At 41.0% G+C, this 13,890-nt stretch overlaps 1 protein-coding gene across 4 annotated transcripts in view; it reads left to right on the top strand.

Moving 5' to 3' along the window:
* The first annotated feature begins 2,489 nt into the window (after positions 1 to 2,489).
* Positions 2,490 to 13,890, top strand: part of fam49a (family with sequence similarity 49 member A) — a 47,165-nt gene continuing 35,764 nt past the window's right edge. For 3 of the 4 annotated variants that reach the window (XM_079644072.1, XM_079644074.1, XM_079644073.1), the window contains exon 1: positions 2,490 to 2,636. The gene's annotated coding sequence lies outside the window, so the exon portion shown is untranslated. Of the gene's footprint in view, positions 2,637 to 7,971; positions 8,043 to 13,890 lie in introns of those variants that run through there. The other variant, XM_079644075.1, reaches the window with a different exon arrangement.

Below are 13,890 nucleotides of genomic sequence, written 5' to 3'. Positions count from 1 at the left end.
AGAAGAAGCTCTAATTAAATTAATTTTCATACAGCAATCTTTTTCGTTGGATAGTCTTGCATTTATTTAAGCTTTAACGCTTGAGCTTTGAAATGTAAAACTGGAGAAGAGACGTTAAAGAACAAATATATATATATTTTTTTTATTGAAGTCGTCTTTTTACTTAACTACACTTTTCTTCTCACCTCTAAGTGTAATTTTTTGTGTTTAACAACACTTTTGCATACAACCTTTGCATAACTCCATGTAAAATTATATTTTTAAGTACTATGACTGGTATTTTCCTCAGCCATTTTAGGTCAACCTGTCCTATTATTATAAAACGTTTACATGTGCAAATAAACTGAAAATGTTTCTGTATTCTTTTGCACTTAGGATCAACCGTTTTGGCTTTATTTTTTAATTCTTACAGAGGATAAGCCATTTAGTTACATTTTTTAAGGTCTGAGCACATAGAATACGTTTTACATAACAATTATCTTTTTTGTGACATTCGGACAAAAACAATACTGCTGCAACAGTTATGGCAACACTTCAAGCAATCGCCACTAGGTGTCACTTTTAGACAATTTTACATAGTTGGACAATCTGTCTAGCTATTTAGACACATTGGGTGACAAACTACTATAACCCCCGAAGGAAAAGTTTAAATTATTTTTCTTTTTAGCCAGGCAGCAGGCGGATCAGGAGACACTTTCCAAAGCACTCACTGTGTCATGCTCACCAAACCTTCAGTAAAGTATATGCATTTATGTTCTTTTATGTCCTAAATTGACCTGTAGGATAGATTGGAAAGTTAAATGTCTGCTTTATCACAAGGGCTTCTGTCATTCTACTTTTTAATCACTGTCTTTAGGAGAAATATGTATTGGTTGTACAGTAATGCTTCCTCCCTTGGGAACTACAGTATAGTAAATCAGGCTGTCATACTTTCAGTGTTCCCTTCCACTGACCTATTTCCAGCATTAGATTAAATTTGTCATAGTTACATAACTCGCATGATAGAACACATCAGTGGATAACTATAAAGTGTGGCCTTGTAAAAACGCAGGACTGTACTGTAATAAAATCATGCTGAAAGTGTCTGTCTGTGAGTGGGTGTGCACAAAGTCACTGTAAAGGAAACGTAACTCCATGACAACAGGCTGCTGTGGTAGTGGAAGACGTGGGCGTACTCTGACCCCCACGTCTAACCTCCATGGCCCTCACGTGGAGGTGTGTTTACCCTGAACATACCTTCCAGCACACTGCAGACAACAATGAGCTCCAAACCATTCCCACAGTCACACATTTGAGGCATCAACAGGCGTCGTGGCAACTTGGTATGGCACAGAAATAGCATCAGGGAGCTATATGAGGCCTTGCACTGAAACTATTGCATATTTTCTTGAGCCTTGACATTTGTGTGTGTGTGCATTCCTGTTGCTTTGCTTTCTATTCCTCAGGGCTTAGTAGGACATCCCCCCCAATCTTCAGATGCATGACTGTTGTCTTTGACTTCATCCATACATTTTTAAACCCGGGTTACAAGCAGGACGTTTATTTTGTTGTATTTTGGTTTGCCATTGGAACTTTGACCCGGTTGTAAAGGTTATGAGGCCAAAGCAAAAGTATTATGTTATATAAAATATCCAGCTCAAGTTCACACGTTATAAAATCTGCACTTCCTAATTCCAAATTGTTTGTTTTTGGCTGCAACTATAACTCAAATTGTCAACTCATCTTTTGTTTCTGTAATATGTAATGTTTTGAATATATATTTCCTTAGAGAGCAAGTCGACTTCTTTAAAATGCTTGTGATGTGCGATCAACAGACCAAAACTCAATGATATTATGTTTTACTGTCATAGACGATAAATTAATAAGAATCAAAAAATATTTCAGAAACTTAACCCAGAAAAAGTGACTACTACAATTAATCATTAATTAACTGTCGACATACTAATGTTCTCATTAACTAATATACTATACTATACCTTTTCCCACGATGTATATACAATGAAATGATCTACACTTGGAACACTAAAAGTGGTAAAATAGAAGTGTTACTAGTAGCAGGAATAAACCATAAAGAAAGTAGCATACACTTTGAATATTCTTAAAGAGCCCAAAAGGTTGTCAAAAATATAATAGTTTTATAGACTTGAAGAATCACAATGAATCAAAAACTGGTTTATTGCCAAGTAAGTTTACAAATACAAGAAATCTGCTTCAGTGGTGCATACATAGAAGATTGAATTAATAGAAAGGATAGATTGGAAATGAAAGCTATAGAATATAACAATAGATAAAGCCTCATAAACGTTTTGTGTTTTCATCCAAAAATATGTTTCACTTTAAAGCAGTGCATATAGGTTATCATTTGCTGCATTACTGTTGCACCAATAAAAAAAAAACAACAGCAGATGTAATTGGCCCATTTGGCACTGTCCTTGATATTGACCAATCACGAAAGAGAATGGGCGGAGCATGAACATCGATTTTTTTTCTTGGTTTTCCTGGTGGCAGAGGGAGGGGTATGCGCTGAGAGTGTTGTTGTCTGTCACTGCTGGGAACACAGGGAGCTGCCAAGGTCGGTGAAAGTACGGCTGAGACCAACATTACATCCTAAAAAGTACTCCCCAAGAAACATACAGGTGAGTTTTTGTGTTAAACTAACTTTTACTCGTGTTTAGTGGGCGCTGAGTTGCATTTCCTTTGCCTGGTGTTGTGCCAAAGTGTGTATCCCCGTCAAATCAGTGACTGTCAAACGAGTTCACATGGGAAGAGATGCCGGGGAGGAAGCGCTAACGTGCTAGCTAACATTAGCCGCTTTTTAGCGCTGAAAGTAGTTATTTGCTGCCGTTTAACAAGAAACTTATTCATCACCGCTTTGGCTCTATTTAGTATCGCTGACCAGTTCATTGAGGAAATACGTTTCTGCAGGGTTTGCTTGTCAGCAGTGCCAGCTAACAGTCGCATTGGCTAGCCAGCAAACTTAGCTTGCAAGTAGCAGCCGAATACAAGCCAGATTTAATTTGAGTCTTCAGAACCCATTGTCAGTATTTACCAATATTTTAGTTGTTGCTTCATTCCGACACGTAAATGCTTTGATAAATATGTGACTGAGAGAATTGAAATGCTTTTGGACCATGGTTTGCTTCAAGTTATAGCACTTTGATAACTCTTACCATCCACATCACTGCGGTAAACTACTGTGAAGAGTACAGCACAATGTGACAATAATGTACTGCTGTATATATGGGTCCTTACAGAATTGGAGGACATTTATACATCAAAACTTCTTAACTTCTAGTTTTCTGTTATGTATTTGAGGAAAGCATGTAGTAAACCATCACAAAAATGTTTTTGGCCAGCAACCTTAACATGCTTATGCTCCCTGGTGCCAATAACAATAAAGGCAATTCATTTAGGAAAATACAGTAAAACAGGTGACACATGCAGATTATACACAATTATGTATAGACATTGCATTTTAAGAGAAAAATGTCATTTCAGGGGGTGCTCGAGAGCTATTTGATATTTTAAACAATATGTTTAAGCCACTTTTTCTGCAACTGTATTTAAATGAGTGCATGTTTTGAGCAGGGATCATTTGTAATGTCATAGCTGGGACAGAACATATCCTCCAATTCTGGAATGACCCATATACTGGCAGGTGGTTGGAACAAAATATGGTGTTGTGTGTTATCACGTGTGACTTTCTCTACTTGTGTAACCGGTAGAAAAGTTGTATTATCCTAGTTTCTTTAAATATGTGTTGTTCTCAGACTTCAGTTGTAAATCCTCGACCGCAGCAGCTGTTTCTTTCTTTTCTCTTCCCTTCTCTTCTCTTGACATGATCTGACAATAAACAAGTATTCTTTGCACCATTTAATGTTACTGCAGTGCATACTGCATTTCAACCAATAACAGCAATACATAATTGTTCATTCAGTTGAGTATTATAAGTCATTGCAGTGTTGAGGTGTAGGTGGCGGTACGCAGTAAGATACAGTGTGTGTTAGTGTGCTGTAGAACATAGTTGATATCGATTGTTTGAGAAATTATTCATGATGACTAAGGATTTTCCTAAAATGAAGTCCCCATTGGTTTGCTCTCTGAAACACAAAAACACAGAATTGTGGAAACATGTAAGTGTTTCAATGTAGAAAGTGTACAGACCCAAAATGATTGACATATTGATAACCAGCTTTACATCGAAACCCAGCTAGAAATCCCTTAATGTAGTGCTTCTGAGAGAGAGGAATGCTGAATGAATGAAATGGCGCTCTTTTGTTGAACATACAGCAACAGGTGTGTGTGTGTGTGTGTGTGTGTGTGTGTGTGTGTGTGTGTGTGTGTGTGTGTGTGTGTGTGTGTGTGTGTGTGTGTGTGTGTGTGTGTGTGTGTGTGTGTGTGTGTGTGTGTGTGTGTGTGTGTGTGTGTGTGTGTGTGTGTGTGTGTGTGTGTGTGTGTGTGTGTGTGTGTGTGTGTGTGTGTGTGTGTGTGTGTGTGTGTGTGTGTGTGTGTGTGTGTGTGTGTGTGTGTGGTCTTTGCATGACATAGTTTAGCTGTGCGCCTCAGTATTCACTTTTAGCACCATTCAGACAAGTTAGCGCATGTAGGACTTCATGTAGCCCCAAAACGAAGATGCCATGTCATTACTGTACACGGCAAGATATGATGTTTCACTTTCCACCACGCATTAACCAGATCTTGTTCTGTTTGACTTTATATCAATACTTCTGCTTTTATATGTCACACATGCATAAGACACACCACAGTGATGATAGACTGTTGAAATAGCTAGACCCCTTTTTTATAACGCCTGGAACATGTCTATAGATGTTTCAAACTGAATAATATTGTTGTAAGGACAAGTTAATGCATTGCTTTTGAAAATCTCAGCGATGTTCAAGCAGACTCTCCTGATTATCTTAAGTGTGCAGCTAATGTAAACTGGGCAATCAGTTATTGATGTGTGTTGTGCAGCTCTTGTGAACCATGTTAAAGTTTCAGATGGTGTGCTGAAGAGATGTGGTGCAGCAAATGAGAGAACACAGAAAGAGCAGTAGACATGTCAGACTTTACAAATGTGTCTTGGCAGAGTCTGAATGTAGCATGTGTGTGTGGCTGAAACACTGATTGAGCATTACTCCGTCAGAGCAGTAGCTGTTAGATTGCAGTTTAAGGTCTCGTAGTTTTGTTCTCTCACAGTTCAGTGACAGAAAAACAGGATATGGCAACTCACACCCTCTCAAACACTGCCCTTTTTCACATTGTGGTTTTTAACCTGCTGTTGCATTACAGGTTCCCTGAGGCAGTCACGGGGCCTTTTGTGTTGCATCGCAGTGTTTCTTTTGTACTTGTTTAGCACGGCTAGGCTGCCACAAAAAGCTCTGCCACAACCTCTGAAGAAAATGTGATAAGAGACTGCATATATAACCTTAGACCACTTTGCTGATGATGTTTAGCATTCTTTTTTTCTACACGAGGTAGCAAACTTTATATGTCTACAACCGCAGCCCAAAACTGGGCTGAATTGATGTGAAACCTCAAGCATAACTACATAGCAAAAGATGCAATAAATCACCTTTTGGGTTGACTATGTATTGTCATGATCAAAGAAACACTATCCATCTGAAACATGGTTTGCAAGCTACCCTTCTGATGTGTGAAATATGATGACTGCAGCCATTAAAGTCCTATTGCAAAGAGACACCCAGCTACTTAAATGTGTTGCGTTAAAGCCTCACCAGGCTGGAGAAAGGTAATGTGATATTTGCAGTTAAGCTGCTCCAAAACTCCAAATGCCTGCAGCAGCAACAGCAGGTTTCTGTTTGTTAGTCTAACTATGAATCACAAGTTGCTTTGTTACAATAAATGAGAAATCTCAAAGGATTTCCTTCCAGCATTGTGCTCTGTGCCAAGTCCGATATCTGTTAAGAGGTTTTAGCTGAACAAGCAGTGTGAATCCTTAAATCACTTTAGATGCCAACTGAGGTTAGCCTGCAGCGCTGCAAGTCTGTCTGGTGCATCCGATCACGCATGTTCGGAGGCGTGTGTTGTAGTCGGCTGTGTGTTGGTGTTGGGATCAGGGGGTCTCAGGTTCAAACCCCACTGCAGTCAGCATGTTGTTGTGTCCCTGAGACACTTCACCCCAAATTGCTCCTGTGGGGATTGTCCACAATATTGAGTATGTAAGTGGCTTTGGATAAAAGCGTCTAACAAGTGACATGTAATGTTCATGTGTGTTCAATTTTGGCCAAGATCAGAGAGAATAAGCATGTCACTATTGCATTAATTGACAAAAAAAATTATGTAACAACCGTTATTTTTTAAATCCCAAGCAAATATGGCAACTGACCTGGACAACGTTTGTCCAAGAAACCAGAAATATTTTCAATAAAATATGTTAAGCCTTAATCATCTTGAGTTTGTTTAATTTGTTAGTTAACGGCAATGTGGTGCATATCCTTGAACACTCTCATTACATTTCTTTGAATCAGTATTTCATTCAGACTGAACAAACTCGCTATAAATCCTTCAGCTCCTGGCTATCAGCAATCGGCTCTCCTCCTGTTGTCAATGACTAATCATCCAGTTTACTGTGGAGCAGCAGCCACCGCTGACTCAGCCAACGCTGCCATCTGGGCTGGAACAGAAAACACAACAGACTTCTCACTGGCTCCAGAGCCTCAGATGCTCAGCTAACAGATTGTGTGTCCCTGTGAATGGGACAGTAATACAAGTGAAAGAGAGACATTAACTGTGTACAGTAACACATAGATGGAACAGAAAGTTACAAATATTAAAATCAAAAAGTATATCCTCCTTTTTAAGTTTTCAAAAGATATCGCTTTATGACAACATCCACAAACATGGCAAGTGCGCTCGGCCTCTGTCCCTCAGCTCGCGGCTTCGTATGGCTGCTGAACTCGGCTAGCGTTAACTAGCGTCACCTTTTACTTTTGAAAGTTGCATTTTTGCTTCATCTATTATTTAAGTGGTGTGAACATGTGGATATTATCCTGCTGAAAAAATTGTGTTCGTACCTTAAACATGCAATAGATCTTGTCTTGCAATTGTCTAATATCCAACGGAAAAATCCCATTGCAATATTAACTTCCGGGCCAGCTTACAAAAATATGTCCCAATGTAGCCTGGCTGCTGGTTTGCCCCATTAGTGGCGCATTACACACACTAGCTTCATTCCTATGCGGTGTTGTTTTTATTCTACTGCTCAACATTTGGTTTCAACAGAAGATAGAGATTAGTGGACAGCAAAGGTAAAATAATATGACATTCCTTTATTGGAGTGCTCACTCTAGCTTTGCTTGCATTAACCAACAAAACCCCTCGCTACAGAGAATCTAATCTTTACAGCATCCCTTCTCTGCTTGTGTCTATTTCTTTTCCATGTGCATACAAATGAGTGCATATAGTGGTGTGAATGCAGCTTCAGAAGAGATTTAATGATGGCTGAAAGGCCTATAACTCAGGGTTATCATTTCAGCTGCAATCATCCACCCACTTACACAAGGAGCCTTTTCAGTCCCGCTATTTGGCAAAGCAAGATTAATACATCTCATCTGTTAGGGCAGCTTATCCCCTAAAAGCGTTTTAACTCTTAACCCACAAGCATTCAATGTTCACACAGGATTTAAATAACGTCCTCATTTCAGACGTCTACAATATGTGTATGATTTTCATTCTTGGCTCTCCTCGATCGCCTTCTGTTTTTATGACTTTCAGGAAATTACTTATTTGTGTGTGTAGTCAACCGTGGCTTCGTCGCAGTGAAATACAAATGACTGTCATCTCCAAGTTCCTGTTTTACGTCAAACTAACGTGTGCCTGTCTCTTTATCTGTCTGGCTGTGAGAACAAGTGTGTGTGGAACTGCGCTGCTTTATGACCCCACACACTTCCCGCTCACGTTTCACTTTTTATGCTCACATCCTGTCAGTGGGACAACAGCTCTCTGTAAGTCTGTTACTGTGCAGTTTGCTCTCGCTGGCTTCTATTGTGCAGAGGCCGTGCTGTTAATCGTCAGTGCTGGTACGTTTATTACCCCCCCCCAAGTGATCCAGTATTGCTGTTAGTGGTTTGTTTTAATGTTCCGGTGTTCCTCTTTTTTTTTTAAATATTACTTTCATTTGTCCTTATTTGGCCTTGTAGGGTTTCATGCTGCCTCATGATAGATAAGTAACCTGTTGTTATTGAAACTTGAGTGGTGGTGTGACGGGGTCATTTAAAGTGCACACCATCTGTCCTATCGATTTTGTACAAACTACTTTCAACGACCGGCTTCTTTTCTTTGGCAGTTTATTTATGCACCAATGCCCACAGCATCTTGCTATTCTCGGCCAATGGAAAATTGGAACCCTTTTGGAAATATTTTACGGTACAAAGCTTGGCTGAAAGTTATGAAACTCTGATTGAATTTGTCTCATTCTTTGACGTATTTGTCATGCTACTGACTGATCACATTTATGCAGCTCAGGGACTATAATTCAGAAATGATGATCACATGTCTATTGTCAGGGTTGACTTCTGCTCTGTGAATCACACTTATGGTTTGGTTTTTATGAAGTGGAATTACCTGCATGACACTTCTCTTTTTCTGGCTTGATGCTTCAGCCAGATCTGTGAGTTTGAAAGCATATTATTCAGTTGGAATGTTAAATGGATGTTGATAAAAAATGCAACCAAAGAGTGATGCAGTGATGGCTTTTTGTAGACAGACATGGGAGTTAGCATCGCAAGGGCTTCTTCAACTCAAAGCAATGGGATTTTCCATTGGGTTTTGTAATATTGTAGAAAACAAGATATGTACATGTTTTGTCAAGCAGGATAATCTCGACATATCACACACGTTCCTAATTGTTGAAGTATAAATTCAATGCAAGAAGTACGAATGTAACATTAGGCTGACAACGAACTACGTCACGGTCGCCTGACGTCACGTTATCGCTGCTAAGCTAAAGGTGGCTAATGTTCTGTGTGATAACGTTTAGTAGTCTCACTCAGTCACTACTGTTTTTATGACTCTTATAAACTCCAGACATTCACCAGTAGGGTTTTGACTGACTTATTGTATGTTGTAGAAGAGAACGTAAACAATCTCTTAAGCTCGTGTTTACCAGATCAGGCATCTCACCAAAAGCCCAATGAAAAATATGTTGTTTTCAAGACGAGTGAACCGGAAGTTCTAAAATGCTAACTCATTTCCGGGCTTTGGGACTCATTCCTGCACCACCCTATATGCATCAGAGCACACCTCTAGTTCAATGTATAACACATCATATTTAACCTCGGTAGAGGTCAGTGAGCTGACTGTGTGCTGCTCCGCCACCTGTTTTCCTGCATCTCCACAGCTGGCAGAAGGATCTCTTCTTCTTGAGTGGCTTTTTGCAATTCAGCACAACTTCCACTGTTCTCAGCAGGTGCAGGAATCCAGAGATTTACAGCTGTTTATTGTTCATGACAAGCTAACTGTGTGAGAGCAGGAATATTAGGAAGATTAAGAGGACAGCCGTCACGCTTTAGTGAGACTGCTGTATCAGCACACTGAACAAAATGACAGCAGTTCGGCCAGGGCAGGGCATTGACTGTCAAAAAGTGTGTGTGTGTGTGTGTGTGTATTTCCTTTGTGTTGCATAGCTACTTACAACTAGACCACACAATTCTGCATGATCAATTCAGTGTGCAGTATTTGTGAACATGTATAAATAATATGCAGTTCTTCCTGCAAGTAGTCGCGTCTCAATTCCGCAAAGATTAACATAGCACTGTTATCACCTTCAGTAGTCTAAGTTCCTATTTTCTGACATTGTGTTCTGCTTGTGCTCTGTACACACTCCTCTATTTGCAACTGAGTGTGTGTGTGTTGAGCTAGACTTGCACTTATGCAGAATCAGAGCAAAGGTAGCAAAGTGAAAGGAGAGTAAGGAAAAGATGTGGCCTAGATATGGTGCATGACTAATTCTGCCAGTATTCTTGATCTTGGTCTGTGTCAAGATAAACAGATTCATCTGATGACTGAAGCCAAAGGTCAGGAGTCGTCTGCTGGACCAATCGGAAGTGATTAGCACTGATCCTTCACTGTAGAGCAGGGGTGTCAAACTCAATTTCATTGCTGGCCACATTCGCATAAAGGTTGCACTCAAAGGGCCGGTTGTAACTATATAAATATATAATATATATATATAAAATAATGTATTATATTACATGATTGCCTCTGAATTGGATTATTATCGGATAGGATAATAACTTGTTGATTAACTACTTTTCAAAGCAGAAGTCCAGGGCAAATAATTGCAAGTCTCTTCAGTGTGCATGTCACAAAACGAGATGCATTGTGGGACATGTAGTTTATGGGAAACCTGCTTCTGTAAAGTGGAATGTAACCGTATAATAAACGTATTATATTCTTTGCAAGCTATTGCAGGGCCACAGAAAAAGTTGCGGGCCGGATTTGGCCCCCGGGCCTTGAGTTTGAGACCCCTGCTGTAGAGCCAATGTTCAAGGAAAGCCATAGTTTTGTTTTCAAAGTGGAACACCCGTGTGCCCCACTCCATAGAGGTTTCTCAATACTCAAATTTCCCCTCCTCGACTCCTATCCTCGACTCCTCTCCTCGAGACTTGGTGCCGCTCACAGGAGATGCGAGCGGAGGACTGAGGAGGGGAACCGAGGAGAGAGGAGTGGAAGCAGCAGGCGGTTAGAGAAATGAGAACTCCTCTCCTCTGAGCGGTCATTTTAAAGAGACGTCCATTAATGATGACAGGAGGCAGAGCAGAACTCTGATGGACAGATGTGTTCATGACGACTTATATATTTACTTTTAATTAATTGACAGTGCGGTATAATGAGACAATAACAGGTTACAGATGCGCACATATACACACACACACACATATATAAATATATACAATTTCAGAATCAAACAAGTATGTGAGCACTCTCATAATAACGTAACGCAATCAGAGACTGGATATATCCCCCCCCCCCTTTCTCTGGTTGCTGAAATGGGGAATTGAAATTACGGGCCAAAAGTTGTACAAGTATTAAAAGTAAGCATAGGACACCAAACCAACTGAGACCCGTCTGTCCGCTGCATCTACGCACTGTACAACACACACACCCCCTATACCAAACACACACACCTACACACTGTACCACACACACCTACAGCTCCTAAAGCATAATCAGGCTACAGCCGTTGTGTATTTTATTATGTGAAGCACCGTCGGGGACGGGTGGCGCAGTGGTCTGTGCGTTTGATCATCAGATCAAGGGGTTGTTGGGGAACTCCAGTTCGAAACCCGCTCCCGCCCCACTGCTTCAGGCCGTTGTGTCCTTGGGCAAGACACTTCACCCGAATTTGCTCCTGTGGGTATTGTCCACAGTATATGTATAATATCAATGTGTACTTGTAAATGCGCCTCAATGACTTTGAGGTGTGAAGATGGGCGGTGTGGGGCAGTGCATTGATCAAGGGGGTGAAATCCGCTGCCGCTGCGTCTGTAAAGCCGTTGTGTCCTTGGGCAAGACACTTCACCTGAACTTGCTCCTGTGGGTATTGTCCACAGTAGATGACCATTACATGTATGTATGATCTGTATATGTAATGTGTATTTGTAAAGCGCTTTGAGTCATTGATAAAGCGCTATAATAAATATAAGGATTATTATTATTATTATTATAAATGGTCTTAGAAAAATATCGACTCTTTGTTTGTAGATATCTACTAAACTAAAGCTAATAAAGAGAGTAGGCCTGTTATACTGAGTGATATATATTATACACACTGCTCTGCTTTCTGCACGGACCTCACAGCTGTTCTTTCGTGTCGCAGTTACTAAAATAATATCCAAGGGATGCATGCAGAGCTGTCATTGGCTGAGATAAGTCCGGCCGTGCGTCATGCCTCCACCGTTCCCGGAAACGCATCCGTGGAGGAGCCGTGGAGGACCCATCAGTGTCTCCTCGGTTAGAGCTCCTCCAGAGAGCCTCCTCGATGCTCGATGCTCGGTCCTCGAAGTGCATTTAGAGAAATGAGATGTCCTTCAAAATGGCGCGCTGAAATTCATTTCCGGGTCACTACCGGAGGACTGAGGAGTCGAGGAGGGGAAATTTGAGTATTGATAAACCTCTCCCGTGTGGGTATGAGAAATCCAGATACCATTTCTTTGAGCTATGAACAATCTTAGCCTCTTGTATATGCTATCTCAATGTTGAAGGATTAACGAAGTGGTTCACTTTAAGGCTGGATAAAAATCTAAAATGTCAACAGCTGTAATTTAGGGTTCATTTTTTAGGTATTTTATAGTGTGGTAAAGTTTCTTAGCATCTCATCGAAATCACAATATGTATAAGTGCAATATTCAAATAGCAGGAAACACAATATTGGTGAAATGTCATCTAAGGCTATATAATAATATGTTAAAATACCACTTTAAGTACTGTGGAGCTGCAGACATATTCTGTGCTACAAAATGTATTATATAGACATAACGAAACATATTTGATGCTACATATCCTCTTATAAAACACAAATAATAATTTAATATAGTTTTCAAATATCTCCTCTAATATCCTGCAATATCAGTTACAAATAATCGAGACTCATTATTTTTTTCCAATTCTGCAGCCCTAGTTTTGTAAGATCAATAGATCATTCAAAAATGACAAATCACTATTAATGATAAGGTTTTGCTGCTTTCAGTATCCTGTAAATACTAAATACAAATTGCTTGATGATTACAAATAAAATGCCGCACGGTAATTAGGATTATCCTGCCATCAGGGTCAAGGCATCTTCTGTGCCTCCACCCAACAGAGGAGGAGCCTGCAGTGGTGGAGGTTGCTTGATGCTCTCACACACACTAGCTTCACACAAGTCTCAGTCACACACAGACATGGTTCCCTTTGTATCTGCAATGCTGCTGACATACAGGGCTTGGCAGAACAGAAGTGGCATTGAGCAGAGACGTAGGAGGAATTTCTACGCCTGGAGACCCACTCTACGCAGCAATGGCTGCTGGTAGCCAGCTCTGCCTCCTCCTCCTCCTCCTCTCCGAATACCAAACGCCCTCCTTAACTTTCCTACTTTGCCTTGATTTCTTTTCCTTCTTGTATTGTTCTGTTCATGTTCCTTGGCAGTCCCCTTTTCCCCACTTTCTCAGCATTGACAGAAGAGTTGTTTACTACGTTCACTGAGCCCCCTCCCACTACTCGGGTCTGCAAAGATGACCACTGTGACTTTTTTGTCTCTGTTGTCATAATGAGATTCCCTTTTTTCTCTACACCAGAGGCCAGATGTGGTGAAGGGGTAATAGTGAGTCTGTGATGGGCAAGTGTAAAATGAGGCAGCAGGCCCAGCTGACTGCACAGAGCTGAGTGCTGCTGCTGTTGAGCACTGGACTCTGTAAGTGTGTGTGAGTCTATGGCTGTGTGATATACTTGCTTTCTGAGCAAGAGCAACAAGAGTACTTAAAAATGAGCTGAGCCTGATGTACGAGTCCTAACTGCTCAAGTGTTTGGAGCACGGTTAGCAGACCAAAACAGAGGAATCCTCTGCTGCCAGTACTGTAGGAGGCAGGATAAAAAGTGTCAATGATACAGCAGGGAGAAGCAAGGCTGCCATTGTGGTGGTGCTGGGCAGGTTTCCCCTACTCCACCCAGCCCACCCTCCTCTCCTCTGCCTTTCAGCAGCACCCTGCACACCCCCCACCCCCAGCCTGTGTCCATATTAGGGCAAAACTCAGCCAACCTCCCTGGAGCTGAGCTCAACTCCCCCCAACACGCCCTGCTGTCACATTTGCTCCAGCGAAAGAAGCCTGAGGGAGACGCAGCTCCCCTAACCCAATTTGAAGGGCTGTTTTCCTGGCCAGTCAAAACAGC

Source organism: Notothenia rossii, assembly GCF_949606895.1.
Source record: "Notothenia rossii genome assembly, chromosome: 8".
In the NCBI taxonomy this organism is placed as follows: domain Eukaryota; kingdom Metazoa; phylum Chordata; class Actinopteri; order Perciformes; family Nototheniidae; genus Notothenia; species Notothenia rossii.
The sequence above is the reverse complement of the archived record's forward strand: the minus strand, read 5'-3'. Positions and strand labels throughout refer to the sequence as shown.